At 42.5% G+C, this 20988-nt stretch overlaps 1 long non-coding RNA gene across 2 annotated transcripts; it reads right to left on the bottom strand.

Annotated features, from left to right (window-relative positions):
- Nucleotides 1-6117: 6117 nt before the first annotated feature.
- Nucleotides 6118-20483, bottom strand: LOC135187558 (uncharacterized). 2 transcript variants are annotated; one of them, XR_010307368.1, is made up of 6 exons: nt 20419-20483; nt 16553-16718; nt 15530-15616; nt 13304-13482; nt 6561-6770; nt 6118-6462 (listed from the first exon to the last, which is right to left on the bottom strand). It is a non-coding gene; the product is annotated as an uncharacterized LOC135187558 (long non-coding RNA). The 2 variants fall into 2 exon arrangements; XR_010307367.1 differs by having other exon boundaries at nt 6118-6770.
- Between the last annotated feature and the right edge of the window lie 505 nt (nt 20484-20988).

The following is a 20988-nucleotide window of genomic DNA, read 5'->3' as shown; positions in this document are numbered from 1 at the left end:
GGCAGACCAAAGCACGCAGAGGACTGTTTTGGCAGTCTAGCAGCAAAGATGACTGAGTCTAGGAACATCTCTGGGCAAAGATGCTGCCATAAAATCTCTAAAGTGAGTAATATAAACCGTGGAGAATATCTATAAAAGAAGTCTCATAGTGTTTACTGAGCTGGGCTTATCTCCAGCAAATCAAGGGAATAACACTATGGATAAGCTTGGCCCAGTACCCTCTGAGAGTCCTTTTCAGTCTTTCCTTTGCCTGTTTCTTTGGTAGAATTACATTTGTATTGCACACGGTGTTACCTTAAACTAGACACAAACATGGGAAGTTATACTCTGAGCTCATAATAACTTACTTGATCTGCTTCTTAATTTCCCTTACACGCAGAGCTTGTGGTTTCTGCTGCTCTTCCAGCTTTCAGTGCCTCTTTGGTTTATTATAATGTCCCAGTAAATGTGCATAGCTGTCTTCTGTGATGTGTCTCCTGAGCCCTGTGTCAGTGAGTGCAAAGTCTACCCCCAGTTTCTGTCAAAGTTTTGGTGAGAGATCCTTTTGCATCTGTATCATAGCTTGAAAAATAAATGCTTGCTTAAAATATTCATGCATTCCTCATAGAAAGGCACCTCAGATGTCCTTAAGTGACTTAACAGCTTAAGTCACCCTGACTTCCTTTCCTTATAGGGGTGTCATGCCACACTGAGAATGACTCAGTGAATTTATATTGGAGGGGAAAAAAAAAGGGGGCTCAGGCACTGTAATCTCAGTCAATTGTGAGAAATTGCCCTAAGAAGCAAATAGTCAGGACTGTTCTCCAGCTCTCAGTACCCACTGCCTTGAGACACAGAGGACTGGGCTCCTAAAAAAACCAGTCTTGAGTGTGCCAAAATGGCTATACAAGCCTGAGATCCTTCAGGCATACAGGGTTAGCTTCATAAACACTTTCCTTGTTTCTGTAGGTATAAACCCAGCCTCAATTGTGCTGCCTGGAGATGCAGAGGACTGGGCTCCTAAAAACCCAGTCCTGAGTGTGCCAAAAGGGCTACACAAGCCTGAGATCCTTCAGGCATACAGGGTTAGCTTCATAAACACTTTCCTTGTTTCTGTAGGTATAAACCCAGTCTCAATTGTGCTGCCTTGAGATGCAGAGGACTGGGCTCCTAAAAACCCAGTTTTGAGTGTGCCAAAATGGCTACACAAGCCTGAGATCCTTCAGGTATGGAAACACTTCTCATATTTTTGTAGCTATAAACCTTTCCCTAGGCCTTTCCCCCTGCAGTTTCTTCCCCTGGCAGTGCTCTGATGCATGGCAATACCTAATTTAGCCTCAGCTTCACTCTAATTCCTTTATTTAAGTTACAGACATATCAGGCACGTAAGAGATTTTAGCTGATGGGAGTGAAGTTGTGCAGCAAATAACTGAACGAAAAGGATACTTTTCTGTGTGCTGTGGCATCCATAAGGAATAGGAACGGAAAGTAAAACCTAATGGAGTAGAAAATAACTCAGAGATGAATCAGTGCTAAGAAAAATCCATATAGTTAACACAGTTTGAAGCCAAAATGCAATACACTCAGGCTCTATACGTTAGAGAGAGGGATCATTTTCTAAACCAGTCCTTTAATGAGGGTAGTTTTTTGTGTGATGTCACATCTATACAGCTGACATCTCTGACATTTCAAGCAGTCTATAGCACAGCTCCTCTTTGTTGAAGACAGATGAGTATTTCCCCCCCACTTCACAACAAATGACTTGCCTATAAAAACATTCCATGACTCAACTTGCCCTCTTTACACAGCACGAAATTACCTTCCTTTTGTTACCTATTTGGCATGCAGCATTTTTTTTTGCTGTTGACTAAATCACTGGAAAATATTGTAAGTAAATGTAGTGCTCTGAAAAGGAGACGCTGCCAGCACTGCCTCCAGGCAGGTAGGTAATGAGGACTATCCACAGACCTCCTCGATGGAAGCTTTGTTTGCAGTTCCCACCTAACCTCAGACCCATCACAAAATGAGATAAACGTTTTGGGGTGTAAAAGAAGATTGATGCGAACCCAGTCAATGTATCCAGTGACCTAAGGTGCTAGCCAAAAAAAAGGTGCACATAAAATTAAAAAGATCACAGAATCACAGAATTAACCAGGTTGGAAAAGAACTTTGAGATCATCAAGTGCAACCTATTACCTACCACCTTCTAATTAACTAAACCGTGGCACTAAGTGCCTCATCCAGATTCCTTTTAACACCTCCACAACAGTGAATCCACCACCTCTCTGGGCAGCCCATTCCAATGCCAATCACTCTTCCTGTGAAGAACTTCTTCCTAACATCCAGCCTAAACCTGTCCTGGCTAGCTTGGGACTGTGTCCTCATGTTCTGTCACTGGTTGCCTGGTAGAAGAGACCAACTCCTACCTGGCTATAGACTCCCTTCAGGTAGTTGTAGACAGCAATGAGCTCTGCCCTGAGCCTCCTCTGCTGCAGGCTGCACACCCCCAGCTCCCTCAGCCTCTCCTCACAGGGCTGTGCTCCAGGCCCCTCAGCAGCTTTGTCGCCCTCCTGTGGACACCTTCCAGTATCACAACATCTCCCTTGAATTGAGAAGCCCAGCACTGGACACAGTATTCAAGGTGTGGCCTGACCAGCATTGAGTACAGGGGGAAAATAGTGTTCATGTACAGCAATTAGTCAAACAGGCCTCAGCTGAATCCCATTACTATCCTTACAACAGCACCATTAAATAACACCAACATTAGTAAGATATGAAAAAAGCTTTGAGAAATAACTGCAATAGCATCTACCAAATGATCAACATCACCCAAAAAATTAATATTAATCAAACTGTTGTTTTTTTTTAATCACATAGTAAGTTTTTATCATAAATGAGTTATTTTGCAAGGTTCTTTTTGAATGTTTACAGAATTGAAGACCAACATTGCACAGTGTTCTAAGAATCTATTAGTGCTGCTGCTTTTTTTTTTACTTAAAGAAAAGCATCCTTCTTACCCTTGCTAGGTCGTGCCATCTGCTTCTTGCTTTGATAACAAGGTAGTAATGAGCGTGATCACAAGCTTGCTCTGCATCTGTTATCATCTGTCTGGTTGTTGTTGTTTTTTCCTCAGAAAAGAGAAGAAATAAAATAACAACTAACTATGTTCTACATCAGTGGGATCTTTAAACATCTATGTTTCCTTCCCTTTCCTCCTTCTTCTTCACAGTAATGGTGCTTTTGTCTCCTAGTTTCTAAGTTACCCATTAACGACTGTTGCTTCACGTCTGTGTAAACTTAATTCTTTAAATATTGCCTTATTTCCCTAGCTGCAGGTTAGTGAAGATGTTTTAAATTTTGTAATTCCCTATTTATTTCAAATCAATTCTCCCTCAAACTCAAGAGCCAGCGTGGATCATTCACAGGCATATAAGGAAAATGTTAATTATCTCAGAAACAATTATATCCTGGAGCGACTCCAGGAAGATTATCCTTGATTTACACCAATAACATAGATGAAAACTATCTTTGTGAGTCACCAAGACACAGTTAGCAAATCTGGGGAGTAAGACCCACATCTGCAAATTCAGTCACCATCACGAGTGCCTAATCACAGAATTAACCAGGTTGGAAATGACTTCTACCATCATTGAGTCCAACCTATCACCTAACCCTTCTAATTAACCGAACCATTGGCACTAAGTGCCTCATCCAGCCTCCTCTTAAACACCTCCAGGGATGGTGACTCCATCATCTCCCCAGGCAGCCCATTCCAATGGCAATCACTCTTGCTGTGTCTAACTTCTTCCTAATGCCCAGCCTGTTCCTGCCCTGGGGGGCTTTTGCTTCTGGTTGAATCCAAGTGAGCAGAGGGCTGTGGGTGCCTCAGATCAGCAGCCAGCTGTTGCTGCACATAGAACAGAGGTGACCTTCCTTCATCTGAGACGAGTTGCCATCCTAGTGGTGCCAACTCCTCTGTAGCTTTTCTAAGCACTTGCAGCCAGGAAACTGAGGAAAGGCTGTCCATTCCTCTTAACACAGCTGCCCACCTGACTACATTCTAGCACCTGCTCCTCCTTCAGCTGTTGTTCTAAAGGAAACGCTGCACACATACACCTTTAAAGCCTGCTTCAGCCATGCTCCAGGAATGCACTCACAGAGTCACAGAATCACAGAATGTCAGGGGCTGGAAGGGACCTCGAAAGCTCATCCAGGCCAATCCCACTGCAGAGCAGGATCACCTACACCAGACCACACAAGAATGCATCCAGGCAGGTTTTTAATATCTCCAGAGAAGGAAACTCCACAACTCCCCTGGCAGCCTGTTCCAGGGTTCTGTCAACCTCACAGGGAAAAAATTCCTCCTCATGTTTACATGGAACTTCCTATGCCTCAACTTCCACCCATTGCCCCTTACCCTGTCATTGGGCATTACTGAGCTGAGCCTGGCTCCATCCTCCTGGCACTCACCCTTTACATCTTTATAAACATTGATGAGGTCACCCCTCAGACTCCTCTTCTCCAAGCTAAAGAGCCCAAACTCCCTCAATCTCTCCTTGTAAGAGAGATGTTTCATTCTCCTCATCATTCTTGTGGCTCTTTGCACTCCCTGAACCAAGATTCTCAAATGAGAGGTACTCGTTTCTGCAGACCACATGAGATGTGGTAACTACATCTGACCTACCTCCTGAGTTTCTGTACCACACATGGCATGCACAGTCCAGAACTTAGGTCCTGGAGCACTTTAACATTTCAAGCTCAGCCACTTTGGATCCTCTGGGGTTCTGGGCCTCAGCAGCATTTGCTGAGGGCTCAATTTGGATTTAGAAACATGAATATCACATTCATCTGTTTTAGGTGCTTGGGAACCATCTGAGTTTTCCCCACTCCTGCTGCTTGAGAAAACATTCCATGAGCCCAAAGAATCAACCAACAAAAATAGTAACAGGATTTGAAACAAGAAAATTATGGAGCTAAATTCAAAATGTTCCCACTTCTAGGTAAGTTGAGGCTGAAACAGAGATGAGAGTCCAACTGTTGGAAAGACTTGGGTTTCCTTTCTCGTTTTAGACTGATGTCCTTGATTCACTTAGTTGTCCAATTCAGGAAGAAAAGAAAACCCAATCAAGCAGACAAATATTACTAACATCAAAGCCAACACTAACGATGTAAGAGACAAATAAAAACTGGGAAATAAGCCTGTGTGTATATATTATGTCTTCACTGCCACAGTGGAGACGAGTTGCTGATCAGGAGCTTTTTCAGTCCCACTGTATCTTGTCATTATTTTTATGACTTTATCTATCTTTGCATAGTCAAACAGAGTTTCACACTGAGTTTTTGCAATGAATTTTTTAGTGCCTGAATGCTATTTATCATTAAAGTTAAGCTCAAACTTTAAGATTCCTGACATTTTAAGTGCCATCACTTCTCAGAGGAAGGGAGGCTGCAGCACTATTATTTCTATTCCCTACCAACTCCACAGCATCTCAGTGCTTCTGTTGCTTCATCTGATCCTGTTTACTCTCAGTACCCTGGTGGCATAAAGGTCTGGAGGCTCCAGGTCAGTCTTTTTTTGAACACCTCCAGGGACGGTGACTCCACCACCTCCCTGGGCAGCCCATTTCAATGGCAAATCACTGTCTCTGTGAAGAACCTCCTCCTAACATCCAGCCTATACTTCCCCCATCTGGCTACAACCTCCCAGGTTGTAAGGCAGTCATAGCTGGGATCATCTAATGAGATGAAGTTAGGGATTGTGAAGAACCTCCTGGATGCTGATCTTTTCACTTCTCCCCGGGAACAGGGATGGGATGAACTGAGCAAAAGGGTAACAACTGCAGCTTCTCTCCTTTGTAAAGTGTGATCTCTTTTGCTTCGTGCATACCCATGGCAGGAACTGAAGGAGTACATTCTAATGCTAATTACAGAAAATAACAAACAAGTTCAGATAAGGTAAAACGTCTCTCGATTAAGATTACTGTGTTGCAGACTTTGGGGAGTATGAATGTGTTCTTGAAAGATCACTCTCATGAATAGATGGACTGTTCCATGAATGAGTAGCACAAAATGATTGTTTTCTAACTGCAGTATTTTTAATAGCAATGCTCACAAAAGGATGAGAAAAAATAACTCAGATCTTGTTTTCCTGGCAAAGGCTGCAGAGAAGACAATTAGAAGGGAAAAAAAAAAAAAAAGTTTTTCCTTGGAAACTGAATGTGTTTGAGTGGGAAGCCTCTGAAAACAAAGAAGACAAAATCCAGCATCATTTTTAGAGTCACCTTCCTGACAGCTCATCCAAACCAACTTTTAAAGCAAATATTTGTATCAAAAGAACAATCAGCTTCACTGACAAAAGCAAATCAATGCATTTACCCCAAAGGATTCCACCAGTTTATCATGAAGTGATGTAGTGATATTTAGTGTCATTTACTGTGTTTGGGCTGCTACATAAGAGAGCTCCTGGCCCATTCCATCTAGCATCTGCAATAATGAAATCAAAGTACAGCAAATATTGAAAAGGTTATAGCAAACATATCTGATACATAGCACAGTGATGTAACATAAAGAAAACAACAAACCTTACAGCTATATTCTTTACAGCTCAAACATGTCAAAGCCCAATGTGGTATCACTGGTGTCCACCCAATTTGCAGTAGTAGCCTCAGCTGCTACAGTTTCCCTGGCACAAGGAGAAGCAGATAGTCTCAGCTGAAGAAAACATGGCTGAGACAAGGTATTTTCCTTTTGCTTTAGCCTACTGTAGTTCTTTGAGGAAGGGAGGTATCAGGCTGGAAGAAGAGCAAAGAAGCACTGTGAAACCCACAATCTGCTGTCACACCACCTGTCTCAGTGAGGGGAGTACAGGAGCTGAAGACAGTGCCAGAGAAAGTAATTTATTAAGTCTTGGACTGTGTGGCACAAGCATTGCCTGTGTGACCATCTCTCCTCAAGCAATGTTCTTCTGGCTAAGCTCTCCACCAGTTTGAACTGATGTGAGCTTTTCCAGGGTATCTGCCATCAAAAGATTTCACACACTCACAGAAGCATTCAGGTTGGAAAAGACCCTCAGGATCGTCATGTCCAACCAATAACCCTACTCTACAAGGTGCACACTAAACTATGTCCCGAAGTACGACATCCAAACTACCTTTAAATGCATCCAGGGTTGCTGACTCAACCACCTCCCTGAGCAGCTCATGCCAATGCTGACCACTCTTGCAGTGAAAAGCTTTTTTCCTAATGTCCAGTCTAAACCTACCCTGTCATAGCTTGAGGCAATTCCCTCTTGTTCTATCACTATTTACATGCGAGAAGAGACCAGCAGCAGCCTCTCTGCGACATCCTTTCAGGTAACTGTAGATGGCAATGCCCTCAGCCTCCTCATTTTCAAACTATCCATCCCCAGCTCCCTCAGTCGCTCCTCATTAGATTTATTCTCCAGGCTATTCCCCAGCTTCATTGTCCTCCCCTGCACTTACTCCAGCACCTCCACATCGTTCTTGTAATGAGGTGCCCAAAACTGAACACAATACTCGAGTTGTGGTCTCATCAGAGCCAAGTAGAAGGGGACAATCACCTCCCTGCTCCTGCTGGACACAGCATTTCTAATCCAAGTCAGAAAGCCATTGGCTTTCTTTGCCACCTGGGCACACTGCTTGCTCATATTGAGTTGTTTGCCTATTACATCCTCCAAGTCCCTTTCTGCCAGCAGCTTTCCAGCCACACTTCCCCAAGCCTGTAGTGTTGCTCAGGTTTGTTGTGACCCAAGTGCAGGACCTGGCATTTGACCTTGTTGAAGCTCATCCCATTAATATTGACCCATTCATCCAATCTATCCAAGTCCCTCTGTAGAGCTTCCCTACCCTCCTGCAGATCAACATTGCCACCCAACTTGGTGTCATCTGCAAACTTACTGATGACACACTCTATGTCCTCATCAAGGTCATCAATAAAGATGTTAAACAGAAGAGGTCCCAACGCTGAGCCCTGAGGAATACCACTTGTGATCAGCAGAAATAATAGTAACAGTGTGAAAAAAGGAAATGTGCACCTCTGAGAAATTAACAGAGGTATAATATGGAAGTTAAAGCAGCTGTTGAAGCCAAAGGCAGAACTGTCACAGACTTCAGTGGTATCAGAGTTTTACCCACAAAATCATCAATATAAAAGAGCTAAGAAAGGAGTCATTACTTACTAGCTTTAGTCTGCACTCAGGGTTCCATCCTAAGAAATCAATTCAGATTCCATCAGCTTTATTTTTAAGAGCTGAAATTTAGCCCACTTTGTTACAGTGCCTTGAAGTCAGGGAAATTAATGAGGGGGTAAGGCAAGTAGCTGAGATGAAAAAAATGTGCTTCCAGATTACAATTATATTCCTCTGGCATTCATTCCTCAGCAACTGCAAATCGATGAAGACCACACTCTCATTATAGGGGTGGACAATACCTACCCTAACAGTAAATCTTGCTCTCTCACTGGGATTCTTATTACTCTAACAAAACTTGTCAATTATGTGATCTATAACCACATTTCAGCATTCTCTTGTAGCAATGTCCCTTAACAGCTTTAACATTCAAAATCAGGGCTTTAAACTAAACCCCAAATCCAGCAAACAAACAGATCATACCACAGAGCTCCAGCTGCACTCCAGTGGCACTAGAACTAATCACTAATTGCTTACTAACTTTCTTTCCTTAAAGGACTAGTTACTATCTTCTGGCTTTTTACACGGGATAGAAGTTGCTGGGCACCACTACTAGAAAACAATCCACTGTAATCTGGGATATAAATTAACTCCAAGAGTGTGAACAAGAAATACTAAGAAGAAGGATCTACTTGAGGCAGAGCAGTTTGCCACTTCTAACTCTATGTCACCTATCTGTGGACCTCTCCACATCCACACGCTCCAGTTTCATTCTTGTCCTGAGATGGGTACTCAGCAGCTTAGCCAAATCAGGAGTCAAAGAGCTACAGACAGAAAGATCACACATGTGAAAAAATTATATTGCTGACATCTCTCTAATTTAACCAAGGGCCCCTCCTTGAAAGAGAGAAGTTCTGATATTCCACAAAAGCTTTGTTTCATACTTCAGTGCTGTTAAAATTCCTTCACCTCCCAGTACTGTCACAAAATTCAGGGCAGGTTTAGGCAGAATGTTAGGAAAAAGTTCTTCAGAGAGAGTGATTTGCATTAGAATGGGGAATCACCACCCCTGGAAGTGTTTAAAAGGAGACTGGATGAGGCACTTAGTGCCGTGGTTTAGTTAATTAGAAGGTGATAGGTTGGACTCGTGATCTCGAAGGTCTTTTCCAACCTGGTTAATTCTGTGATTCTGTGAAAATCCAGATAACTCAGTCCTCCATTTGGTAACCCTGACTTTTCTCTTAGTAGACTGTCACCCATTGGCATGCCATGATCACCTCTTAGAAGAGAAATGAAGCTACACAATGGCCTATTTTCTTGCTTAATATGCCATTTTTAATAGTAAATATCTGAGTGTTCTATCCTAGGGCTCAACTTGAAACTACTCTGAAAATTGATCTCTCTCCCTTACATTTACAGTAAGACATTTAAGCATAGATCTGTTCTATACCACTTCAGTTCTATTGAGAAAGAGATAGAGAGCAAAATTTTACTATAATTTAGAGAGTGGCATTTTAAGCAAAAGCACCAAGTGACAGGCTAAGATTAAACTTCACCTGGAAAGTAAAAAGTGCCAGAAGAAATTGTTAGCTCATTTAGGAGCCTTCAGAAAAGCTGTCATTTGTAGAAGTAGCTACTACTGTTTCTCCCCACAAGCTTGCTACAGCTGCCTCCTGGACAAGAAATCCTGCAGAAAGGATCCAGGCTCCCGAACCACATACAGCTGCAGTGAGGCAGGAGGCATGATTCCTTCTGCATTGCTCCTCTTCAAAGTAGATTTAAAGATCCATTTTAGGTAATCTGTTTTGGCAAGGAACTTTCTGATCTTTCTACATCCCTCCTCTGCCCACTTCTTGTATTCGTGCAGGCTCTCTACCTAGAATCAGCCAGGGTTGGAAGGGACCACAAGGATCAGCCAGTTCCAATCCCGCTGTCATGGGCAGGGACACCCTACCCTAGATCAGGCTGGCCACAGCTTCATCTGGCCTGGCCTTAAACACCTCCAGGGACGGGGCCTCAGCCACCACCCTGGGCAACCCAGGCTCTCACCACTCTCATGCTCAAAAACTTCCTCCTCACCTCCAGCCTGAGTACTTCTTCATCGAAGAGGTGCAGTAGTTCTGATGGGCAGCAGTTTCCCATTGCATCCCTCTTACTCTTACCTAGCAGTCGCCAGTGGAGGGGCCCCTGGCTTTTTTCTACATTTCCTACCTCCTTTTTCCTTGTAGCCACTATTGCTGCTGAGGGCTTTCTCCAAACATCTTAACTGCCTTCAGCTGCTTTGTAACTCCTGAATTCAGTGTTTCTTTACAACTGGCCTGCATAGCTTTTGCCCTGGCTTTCCCAAGTGTTCCCCCAGCGATTACTCTTGACACTACAATTTAGTTAATTGTACAAATTTAAAAAGAAAAAAAAAAAAGATCATTAAATAGATGAACAGCATAAGGAGTGTTAAAAATGTGAGAATAATTAGCAAATTATCATCCCTTTCTACAAATGAGAAGCTTCTGGATAAGCAAGCACATTTTATGTTCAGTTTAACAAGTATTTGCCATTAGTTCAAATGCTTAATAGGGAAATCTTGCTGCACAAATCCAATCAAAGCTGGAGAAGCAGTGACAACAGTGATGTTTGTAACCACAACAGTGATGTTTGTAACCACAGTCTCAATTACCAGCACTTTCATCTTAAAAAAGAAAAAGAAAAGAAAAAGAAAGGTAAAACTCTGCCAAAACTGCACACAAGATTAAGTCACATTACGTTTTCTGACTAGGTCATTGTCCCGTGCTGAATGGCTCACAAAAGCCAGAGTTTCCAAGTCTTATTTAAAGGAGGTGGAATGATGACAGCTTTACAGGAAGGAGATTGTAATCCTTCACAAAAGGGAAGGCACAGGTACAAGCTGGGGATGTTGATCCAGGGCCCCAAAAGAGATTTTCTAGATCTTTCTGCACATTTTGACAATAATGCATGCTCTGCCCTTTGCGCACAGAAGTAGGTTAAGAGTCAGCAAGGGTCAAAACAGAGCTGCACCCTTGAAAATGGCCTGCATTGGTCCCATCAGAAAGTTAGTTCCAGTGTGTTTTTGCTTGGGTTCTTCTTCCCATTCATGTACCACGTACAGGTTTTTTGCCAGCTACTGTTGCAGAGCTAAATGTGCTGACTGGAAGCAGGTGGCAAGCTATTACCTTCCTTTTCCTCTTCTCAACACAGACCCATGAGTTGCGTGCTTCACATCATATGACATGACAAATGCTGTTACTACAGAGTCTTCCCCAGCAAACACTGTAGCTGCATTCAGTCACACATCTGCTTACCCTCAAGTGGATATCGTTTTGCAGTTGCATGCAGAAGTGTAATTGCTTTGAAATGAAGGGGAGGGAAAGAGAGAGACCAAAACACATACAACATTTTCCACTTTTCTTGCTATTTTCTTGTTAATAATTCACTTATTAAGGTAGTGTTAAGATGCAACCTTTCCTCACATACAGCCCTGACATTTGTGGCACACACTTTTGGGATATTGGCTTTAGTTGCTGAGCCTTGCAGCACAAGGCAATACCTAAGAGGCTTGTATGTTGCCTGCAGCTAATGCAGTAATGTCACTTCTAGGTGCAACAAACTCATTGTACCTGCTGCTTTCTCTTCTGCACTGGCTGTCTGGGTACAACTCACTTAAAATATCTGTAGATCACCAGAAGCTATTAAACAGTTCTTCCTTGTGATTTTGTTGTTTTTACACTACACTGGGGATGATGCATTTCTTGAGATTTGGTGGTGCCCCAAAGGATAAAAAATCACCATCTAGCTGCAGCCAGGCACATGTGTTGTGTGCTGTCATGTTCTTAAACTCTAGAAGCTCAGCAGAGTCCAGCTGGATGGAACACTGTCCAGGAACTCTGCCCTGATGATGATGATTATCACCATTCTCTCCTATAGCCCTCTTCTTCCCTGCCTTGTGCTGAGTGAAATAAGCCTACCCTGGAATGGGTGAGAGCTCTGTGCTCTTTACAAGTATACATATACACCTCCAATAAATCTGTATTATTGTGGGTCCTTTCAGATCACAGAGTAATAGAATCATTGAGGTTGGAAGAGACCTTTAAGGTCACTGAGTCCAACTGTTGACCTAGCATCACCATGGCCATTCAACCATGACCTAAATGATCATGTTTGCATGGCTTTTTTAAACCTTCAGGGATGTGACTCCCTCATATCATTGGGTAGCTTGCTCCAATGCCACTCTTTCAGTAAAGAAATTTTTCTTAATACCCAAACTAAACCTTCCTTGGTGCAGATTCAGACTTCTTGGCCTATTACATGATACTAAGGATAAGGGACCAACACCCATCTCACTACAACCTCCTTTCAGGTAGTAGTGGAGAGCAGTAAGGTCTCCCCTCAGTCTCCCCTCCTCCAGAGATGCTGTAGCCAAATTTGGTAATCCAGTAGCAAAAGGCATCCAACATCAAATAACTACATTGGAAATCTACAACATGAGCTTACAGAAAGGTTCTCCTGTTCTGTTGAGGACCAGACTATGCCCTGAAATGCTACTAGATGTCTGGAGAAGATTTCCCTAACACTATCACTGCAGGCTCCTTTGAAAGTAGAGCAAGGAAGAGAGCTCAGAGGTTGTCCCTTAGTCTCAGCTTGGCTGTGAGGCACCCAGAATGGTGCAGAGGCCCAGAAATGTGAAAGATTGTATTAGATTAGCTTAGGGAATTCTCCTTGAAGTGCCAAGCTGTACATCTTACTCTTCAACTACAAGTTCCTATCAGCTATCACTGTTAAGCTGCAAAGAGGGTTAAAGGACTCTGAGTTGAGGCATAGGTGATTCTTTAAAGGTATGCCCACTCACTTCACATAAGAGGTGTGCTGTTGGCTGACACTGGAATAAGCAGCTGAGACTTGAAGATCTAAGTTCCAGTTCATACGCTGACAACTGGGGAGAGGTGAAGCTTTCAAAAGGTAGTATTGCTACAGGACAACAATTTTATGTCCATAAAACCAAGCTGAGAGTCTTACTCATACAATAACCTGCATAAGACCTGTTCAGGTCTTCAGTAACTGACATGGTTCTGGAGGATTTGACTCTAGCTGTGTGAAAAGGCAAACTGCTAAGACAATATCTTCCTGGGAAAAGTACAAAAGGAAAATAGCAAACATTTTCCCTACCTTCTGCAAACCAGATTTATTGATTTTCTCCTTGTGATTGCTTCTTGTAGACAAAAAAAAGAAAGCTGTCTTTAGTAGTTGCTGCCTGCTTTATCACTCTGTTCTTCAGACTTCTGATTACTTCATCAACAGTTCTATTCTGAGCATATTTGTTAGCTTGACCTTCAATCTGTTTGAATCTAAAATTGAAAGATTGTACATGAAGACAAGTCACTTTTTTTTTTGGGTAGTTTCAAACATTTGATTCAGCAATAATGAACAGGACTGCTTTAATGACAAATGAGACAGATGTGGAAGAAGCCCACTTGCTGCAAAGCAAAATGATAAGCTGATCAATTTAGAACACATATTGATTCCAAGACCTGTATTATGCAGACATTACTTATGTATAGCTTGCTTTACAGAAAAACAAACAAACACAACCCTTCTAAAAAAGCCCCAAGTAAACAAAACCCAACCAAAAAAACAAAACAAAAAATGAGTGACAGTGCTCTGAAGGCTTTATTTTGCAAATTAAGATCTTAGATTTCCAATAGTATCACTCTTATTAGCCTGCTCCTTAATTCTTTACCATGAGCCTTTAACATGTTCTCCACCCCCTCCTAAGTAGGCTTCAATACATTCCAGTTCCTTTTGCACATGAAGAGTAACTTCATCACCTCGCCTTCCTGGTCTGTCCTTCCTAGAGAGTACACATCTGTCCATGACAACATTCCAGCAGTCATGCAAACTGTCCCACTATGTCTTCGTGACTACACCCAGAACTCTAGTTCTTCCTCTTTACTCCCCATGCTGTGTGCATTTTAGGGACTTAAAGAAGAAGGGAGCACTGGAAGGGAGTAGGAGGGAGCAAAACTCTTGCAACTCTTTGTCAGAATGGCCTATGGGTCTCTCAAAAGAGACTCTTTCACTACGAGCACCCATTGCTTCTTTTTACTATAACCCCTGCATGTTGTTGCTGGGGTCTCTCCATGCAATCCTCACTCCTCAATGTATATAGGCATTAATGCTTCATATCTTGTTGGGGTTTGAGCATAATTGGGCAGTCTGAAAGTAAGAACAGGCAGGGTAATGCTAAGGTCATTCTGATAAGGAGCACAGCTGCAGAGAAGTGGCCTTGGGGAGGCTAGCAGAGAAGCTGTGAAAGTTAACTGCTATCTGTTGCTGAGCTGAGGGGGTCTTGAAGGGGGGCAGGCTGGTCAGCCCTGGGAACAACTGAATGTTGCTGTTAGCAGAGCCTATCACAAGTACACACACATGTACTGAATCCACTACGTAAGTACCACTCTTAGCTTCAATAAATGGATTGACCTTCTATGTATCATTGTTAGAAGCTCGTGTCTCTCTGGTCTCCTGCATGGACTTTGAGGAACCTGGCAGTATCTGTTATTGGTAGTGAGAACAGAGGATAGTGGATGATGCAGAGTCCTGCTTTTTTTGCCTAACCAGGTTCCAAGATGCCTCTTTGTGAGCACTGTCTACTCCTGGAATATGCTTTTGAATCCAGTGATCTATCTCCTTCTCATCTCCCATGATGCTGCAATTCGGCCACCTGGCACAGCACATCATCAACCTGTGCCCACCTTTGACAGTTACTGACCTTGACTTCAGTCTACAGATATGAACTACATAGTTTTCTTGCTGAGTTACCATAACCTTCATCAATAAGACATTAAAATAAATAATGATTTAACAACTTGTAAAGATAGAAATTAAATTACAGGGTATATAAAGTCTCACACTCATACCCATTTTACATCCATTATGGATTTATGGTAACCCATGAAAAGGAGAGTTCAAACAATCATTTTTGTTAAATTTTAAAGCTCCTACTTCCATACAAGCAAAATGCAGAAATATTCAGCAGCCTTATTTTATAGATTTATTAAGTGTGTTTTATAGTATTCTTAAACTTGAAGATCATCTTAACATTTTAACTCTCATTCTAAAAATATGCTAATGAAAAGAGTTTTACTTTGATCTGAGCAGCACATAGAAGATTAACTCTAAGCCTTCCCCCCAATAAAAAAGATGACAGGGACTGGTGCCTCCCTCCTGAGGATCTCAGATGGACTCATCTGCTGAAGGCACCTGCTCTTCTGAGATACGTGTTCTTTCCTGACTGCAAGAGTTTGCCAAAACATTATCAGCTTTACCTGCCCCATCTCTTGCCTATTGACATAGATCTTGCCATGAATGACCCTGAGAAAATGAAAAAGTACTTACAAGACAGGTGATAAAGGTAAACTCAAATGTTCTTTCTATCCTTCCTCCTTACTGAAGTTCAAGACTGAGTCAAAGGTTGAATGTGCCCTGGAAATAAATGAATGATTAGTTGCAGGATGTAGTCTAAAAGAACATCTTCCCTGTCAGCTGCTTATTCACAACAAGTTCTCCTTATCTACTAACTTTATAACCTAGTAGGGAGGTCTTAGAATAGATTGGAGAAAGGAGCTGATGTAAAAGGAAGGTATTAACCACAGGCATTTAGCTGAGGACCTAAAACTACTTGAAATAGAGTTATATCACAGTATCACAGTATTATCAGGGTTGGAAGAGACCTCACAGATCATCAAGTCCAACCCTTTAGCACAGAGCTCAAGGCTAGACCATGGCACCAAGTGCCACGTCCAATCTTGCCTTGAACAGCCCCAGGGACGGCGACTCCACCACCTCCCTGGGCAGCCCATTCCAGTGTCCAATGACTCTCTCAGTGAAGAGCTTTCTCCTCACCTCCAGCTATTCTCTTTTAACATGATTATTTAAATCTGAAGTAAAAAGAAAGAAAAGAGAGAGAATAATAAAACCTCAGTTGTATAATATTTATATCACAGTTGTGTAATACTTGTATTATAGTTCATAAGGGGTTATAAGTTGTTTTTTCTACTTACACCCACTCCTACCACCATCAGCCTTCAGCTAGCCCCAGTGGCTGGCTCAGACCTGGATGCTCAATCAGCAGTTCTGCTTTCCTATTTGAAATATTTTTGCTTCCAACACTTTAAATGGAGCTCAAACATTTTTATCTGAATCCCAGAGTTTTTGATGAATGATCCACACGTGTTTGCTGTCCCCCATGCAATGCTTTGAGTGTTGCACAGTTTTGAATATACCTGTGCAAAATGAGAGATCAGCCCAGGACAGCACTTTCCATTAGAAAACCAGCATGCATCTTCTATCTGAAAGTCTCCTTTCTGTACATATTTTTTTTCTTTATATTAAATAGAAAATCATCTGTAACAACAGTACCTTTTTGAAAGCTGTTTGCCTTTTTTCTTCCCTTTGTTGTTTTGCCTTTGATATTTGTGAGCTGATATCATTTAAGTCACCAGAAATAACAGCAACTTTCAAGTCATCCAAAAGCAGCTTGAAAAGATTCCACTGGGAGAGTTACCTTTTGTATTTATAGCATAACCTGGATAAAATAAGAATTTAAAACAATTTGAGAGGTAGAGAACAACACAGAAAACAAATGTCTTAAGGCAAAGACAATCAAAGGAACATATTTCCCCTCCACATACAGTTAAAGGTATTATTCAGAAGGCTGTCTCTAAGCACTGAAAGCCAACCTTTCCAGGCTTCTTCTGTAGCCTAGAAAGAAAGCAGGAGCCTGACTTAAGCACTGTATCATTAGTGGGTTAAGCCCACTATCAATAGGTTTGCAGATGACACCAAGTTGTGAGCAAGTGTTGACCTGTTAGAGGGTAGGAGGTTCTGCAGAGGGACCTGGACAGACTGGATAGATGGGCACAGTCCAATGCCATGAGGTTTAACAAGTCCAAGTGCCAGGTTCTGCTTTGGCCACAACAACCCCATGCAGTGCTACAGGCTGGGGACAGAGTGGCTGGAGAGCAGCCAGGCAGAGAGGGACCTAGGGATGCTGGTTGTTTGCTTTTTTTCAGTAATTGTAAGCCCTGCTCAGCTAAAACAAGTGAACAAGTGCAGCCCTCAAACAGAAAATGGCTGTGAACACTACAGAGCAACATCTGCTTTGTGAGTATAATCCATAAAAGGCTTCCAAATGCCCTTAAAAATCGTTCCCTCTCATCTCCAGACTGCGTGTCAGCTCACAGGAAGCCATATGGGACAAGCACACCAGCTATTTTGCTGCAGCAACAGCAGCATTGTCCTCAAGTGCCTCAGGATGAGTCACATCAGTGCAAAAGTCCAATTAGAGTAGAAGCCCCCCCAAGCAGAACTATCATTTCTAATAAATAAGACTGATGTAGCTGAACCACTGGAATTCAGAATGTAATTCAGTCACTTCATCACCTTTTGCTCAAAGCCCTGCATCCCTTAAAGCGCCCACGCTAAATCCCCAATCTGGTTATGACATTCCCAGCACAGATGTGATAGTCTGGAGCTCAGTGTGTATGCATTTAGAGGAGTCAATTACTTGGTTTGGTTATGTTTTGTTTTGTTTTCTTATTATTTTAAAATACAGCCCTTTTTAGATCTGGCATTTCCTCCCACTCTTGAGCAGCAAATGAACAGTGCCATCCACTGTTTCTCTGAATAATCCACAACACTTTCCCAGGATATTCTTAAAGAAGATTCAATGTAAAATTAATGCCACCTTTAAAAAAAAAAAACAACAGATTAGTAAGAAGATGTGAGTCAACAAAACATATTTGTAAGGAGTCAGGCTAAAAATAGAATGACAACTCTATGAGTAGTAGACTATACCGAACCAGCTTTTCCAAAAGGTCTCCTCAGGTGTGGATGAGGAAGCCTGATTCTAGTTACCTTGTTACTCAGTTATCCTAATCCCACCTGCTTCCCCAGTCAGATAGGCTACCTATTCCTCCTGGTCAGGAAGGATAAGAACTGCGTGAGACAGTCCAGCACAGAGCCACAAAGATGATGGAGAGAGTGGAACACCTCTCTTAGGAAGAGAGCCTGAGGGAGCTGGGGCTGTGCTGCTTGGAGAGGAGAAGCCTGAGAGGTGACCTCATCAATGGTTATAAAAATGTAAAGGTGAGTGCAAAGAGGCTGGGGCCAGGCTCTGCTCAGTGATGCCCAATGACAGGACAAGAGACAACGGGGGGAAGTTGAGGCATAGGAAGTTTCATGTAAACATGAGGAGGAATTCTTCCCCTGTGAGGGCGACAGAACCCTGGAACAGGCTGCCCAGGGGGTTGTGGAGTCTCCTTGTCTGGAGATATTCAAAATCTGCCTGGACACAATGGGAATATTTTTCTCCTCATCTTCCAGTGGGACTTTATATGTTCCAGTTAGTGTCCACTACCCTTTGTTTCCTCACTGGACACCACTGAGAAGAGCCTGGATCCCTCCTCCATTTCATTTAACTGAGCTCACAAGCCTTATCTTGCATCCTTTTAAAAGCAAAGCAAACTAGCCATTGACCACAATGATGGATAAATGAAACCTTAACAGTTTGCCTTTGATGGTCTTTCTCTATATTTTCTTTTCTTATAGGGAATGTTCAGAATTTAGAACAGAGACCACATTCCAACTCCAAGTGACTGAAATTCCTGACTTTTCTTATGGCACAGATCTTGCATTGACACAAATAATGATGGAAACACTATTTAGAAAAACAGCTTAACTGCTGAGTTCCAGGTAATTCAGAAAATTACTTGTTGATGATCAATGACCACTAATTATATACTGCACCACAGAGAGCCATAAGACTGGCAGGTGATGAAAGCATATAGTTATAACACAGTGTGCTGGGAGCATGAACTCAATGCATAGCACCCAAAGTTTTCTCTAGGACATTTACAGAAAGGAAAATGCATACAGTAGAACCAGCTTTACTGCTTGCACTCCTGATTCACATTTCAGGAACAAAGATCACAGGATCACAGGATGTTAGGGGTTGGAAGGGACCTCCACAGATCATCAAGTCCAACACCCCTCTTACAGCAGGGCCATAGAGTCTAGCACAGGTTGTGCAGGAACACATCCAGAGAGGTTTTGAAAGTCTCCAGAGAAGGACACTCCACAACCTCTCTGGGGAGCCTATTTCAGTGCTCTCTGGCACATACAGTAAAGTTATTTCTCATGTTGAGGAGGAACTTCCTGTGCTGTAGTTTATACACATTACCACTTGTCCTGTAACAGGGCACAACTGAGAAGAGTTTGTCCCCCTCTCTCTTGACCCCCAGCTCTCAGATATTTATAGACATTGATTAGATCCCCTCTAAGTCTTCTCTTCACCAGACTAAAAAGCCCCAGGTCCCTCAGCCTCTCCTCATAAGGCAGTGCTCCAGCCCCTAAATCATCTTTGTAGCCCTCCGTAGGACTCTCTTCAGTAGATCCCTGTCCCTCTTGAACTGGGGAGCCCAAAACTGAACGCTGTATTTCAGGTGAGGTCTCACCAGGACAGAGTAGAGGGGGAGAAGAATGTCCCTCGATCTGCTGGCCACACTCCTCTTAATGCACCCCAGGATCCAATTGGCCCTCTTGGCCACAAGGGCACATTGCTGTGCCATGGAGAGCTTCTTAGCCACCAACATGATTTTCCAAAAGCCATTTCCTACTGATGCTGTTGTGTTTGCTCCTCACATGCAATGATCTGCAGGGTTGTGAGGCTTAGACTGGAACAGATTTCTTTGATTTTCCTATTATGTTTTCAAAGGCAGGAAAGAATTCCACATCTTTCTGTAAGTCACTGGCTGTAGGCAAAGAAAACCAGAGCTCCTGAGAGAGTAGACCAGACCTGATTATAACCTTACTGAAATGTTGTTGCAATAAAACGCCTAATACAATTTCTTCTTCTTTGGACATAGATATTTTGACCTCATGCTCCCCATGCTTGTAGCTCTTTTGACTCCCCATTTGGGGAGCTCCCTTGTATTAGAAATGAGATTTCACATTGACAGTATCAAATTTCAATTCCTCCTTCCTTACAATGATAGTCTACTGAGGAAAGACATAACACTGATTTAATTAGGTTTCTGTTTGTAAATACTAAACAATGTCTTGGATCCCCAGCACATCAGTTTTCTTTTGTCAGAAAGCTTTGCCTTACCCTTGAAATGCTGCAAATATGTCAAACTCTGAAGAATTTCCAACGTGGAGCTATTATGAAAATAAATAAGGGCTTTACAAGCTGATCACAAGAGGAATGGGTCATCTCTTCCACTGACCTTTTCTTCTCTATCTGCTTAAGGCAAACCCAAATACTTAATGCCTCCAGCAACAGCAGTCATGCTAAAAGACAGGAAGAAAGATATGGTATGAAAATAAATTACATGAAATCTGTTACAACTCACACATCAACCTTCTTCCTAAGTTGTTGATCTGACAAAGAGGGACAGCACAGCTGTAGGATATTTCTTAGATTACTCCTGTTAATAGTGCTAGTAGGCTTAGGATGGTCAGACTGCAAAGCCTTAGGAAAAGCTTCCCAGTTTCCTGGGAGTTTATCTGAAAGGATCTCCTCCACCTAACAATCAAGTGTATTAGTAATGCAGAAAAGGGTAAAAAAATGTCCTTGGGGTGGAATTCAGATAGTGCTGCCACGTGAAAAAATGTACCAAAAATGACAAGTCTCATGTTGGAAGATCAAACTTACCAACAATTACCTACATGACTGTGCTAGCTTGAGACAGAAAAGCCTGGATGAGGCACTTAGTGCCAAGGTCTAGTTGACTGGATAGGGCTGGGTGCTAGGTTGGACTGGATGATCTTGGAGGTCTCTTCCAACCTGGCTGATT

This window comes from Pogoniulus pusillus, chromosome 27 (assembly GCF_015220805.1).
Source record: "Pogoniulus pusillus isolate bPogPus1 chromosome 27, bPogPus1.pri, whole genome shotgun sequence".
In the NCBI taxonomy this organism is placed as follows: Eukaryota; Metazoa; Chordata; class Aves; order Piciformes; family Lybiidae; genus Pogoniulus; species Pogoniulus pusillus.
The sequence above is the reverse complement of the archived record's forward strand: the minus strand, read 5'-3'. Positions and strand labels throughout refer to the sequence as shown.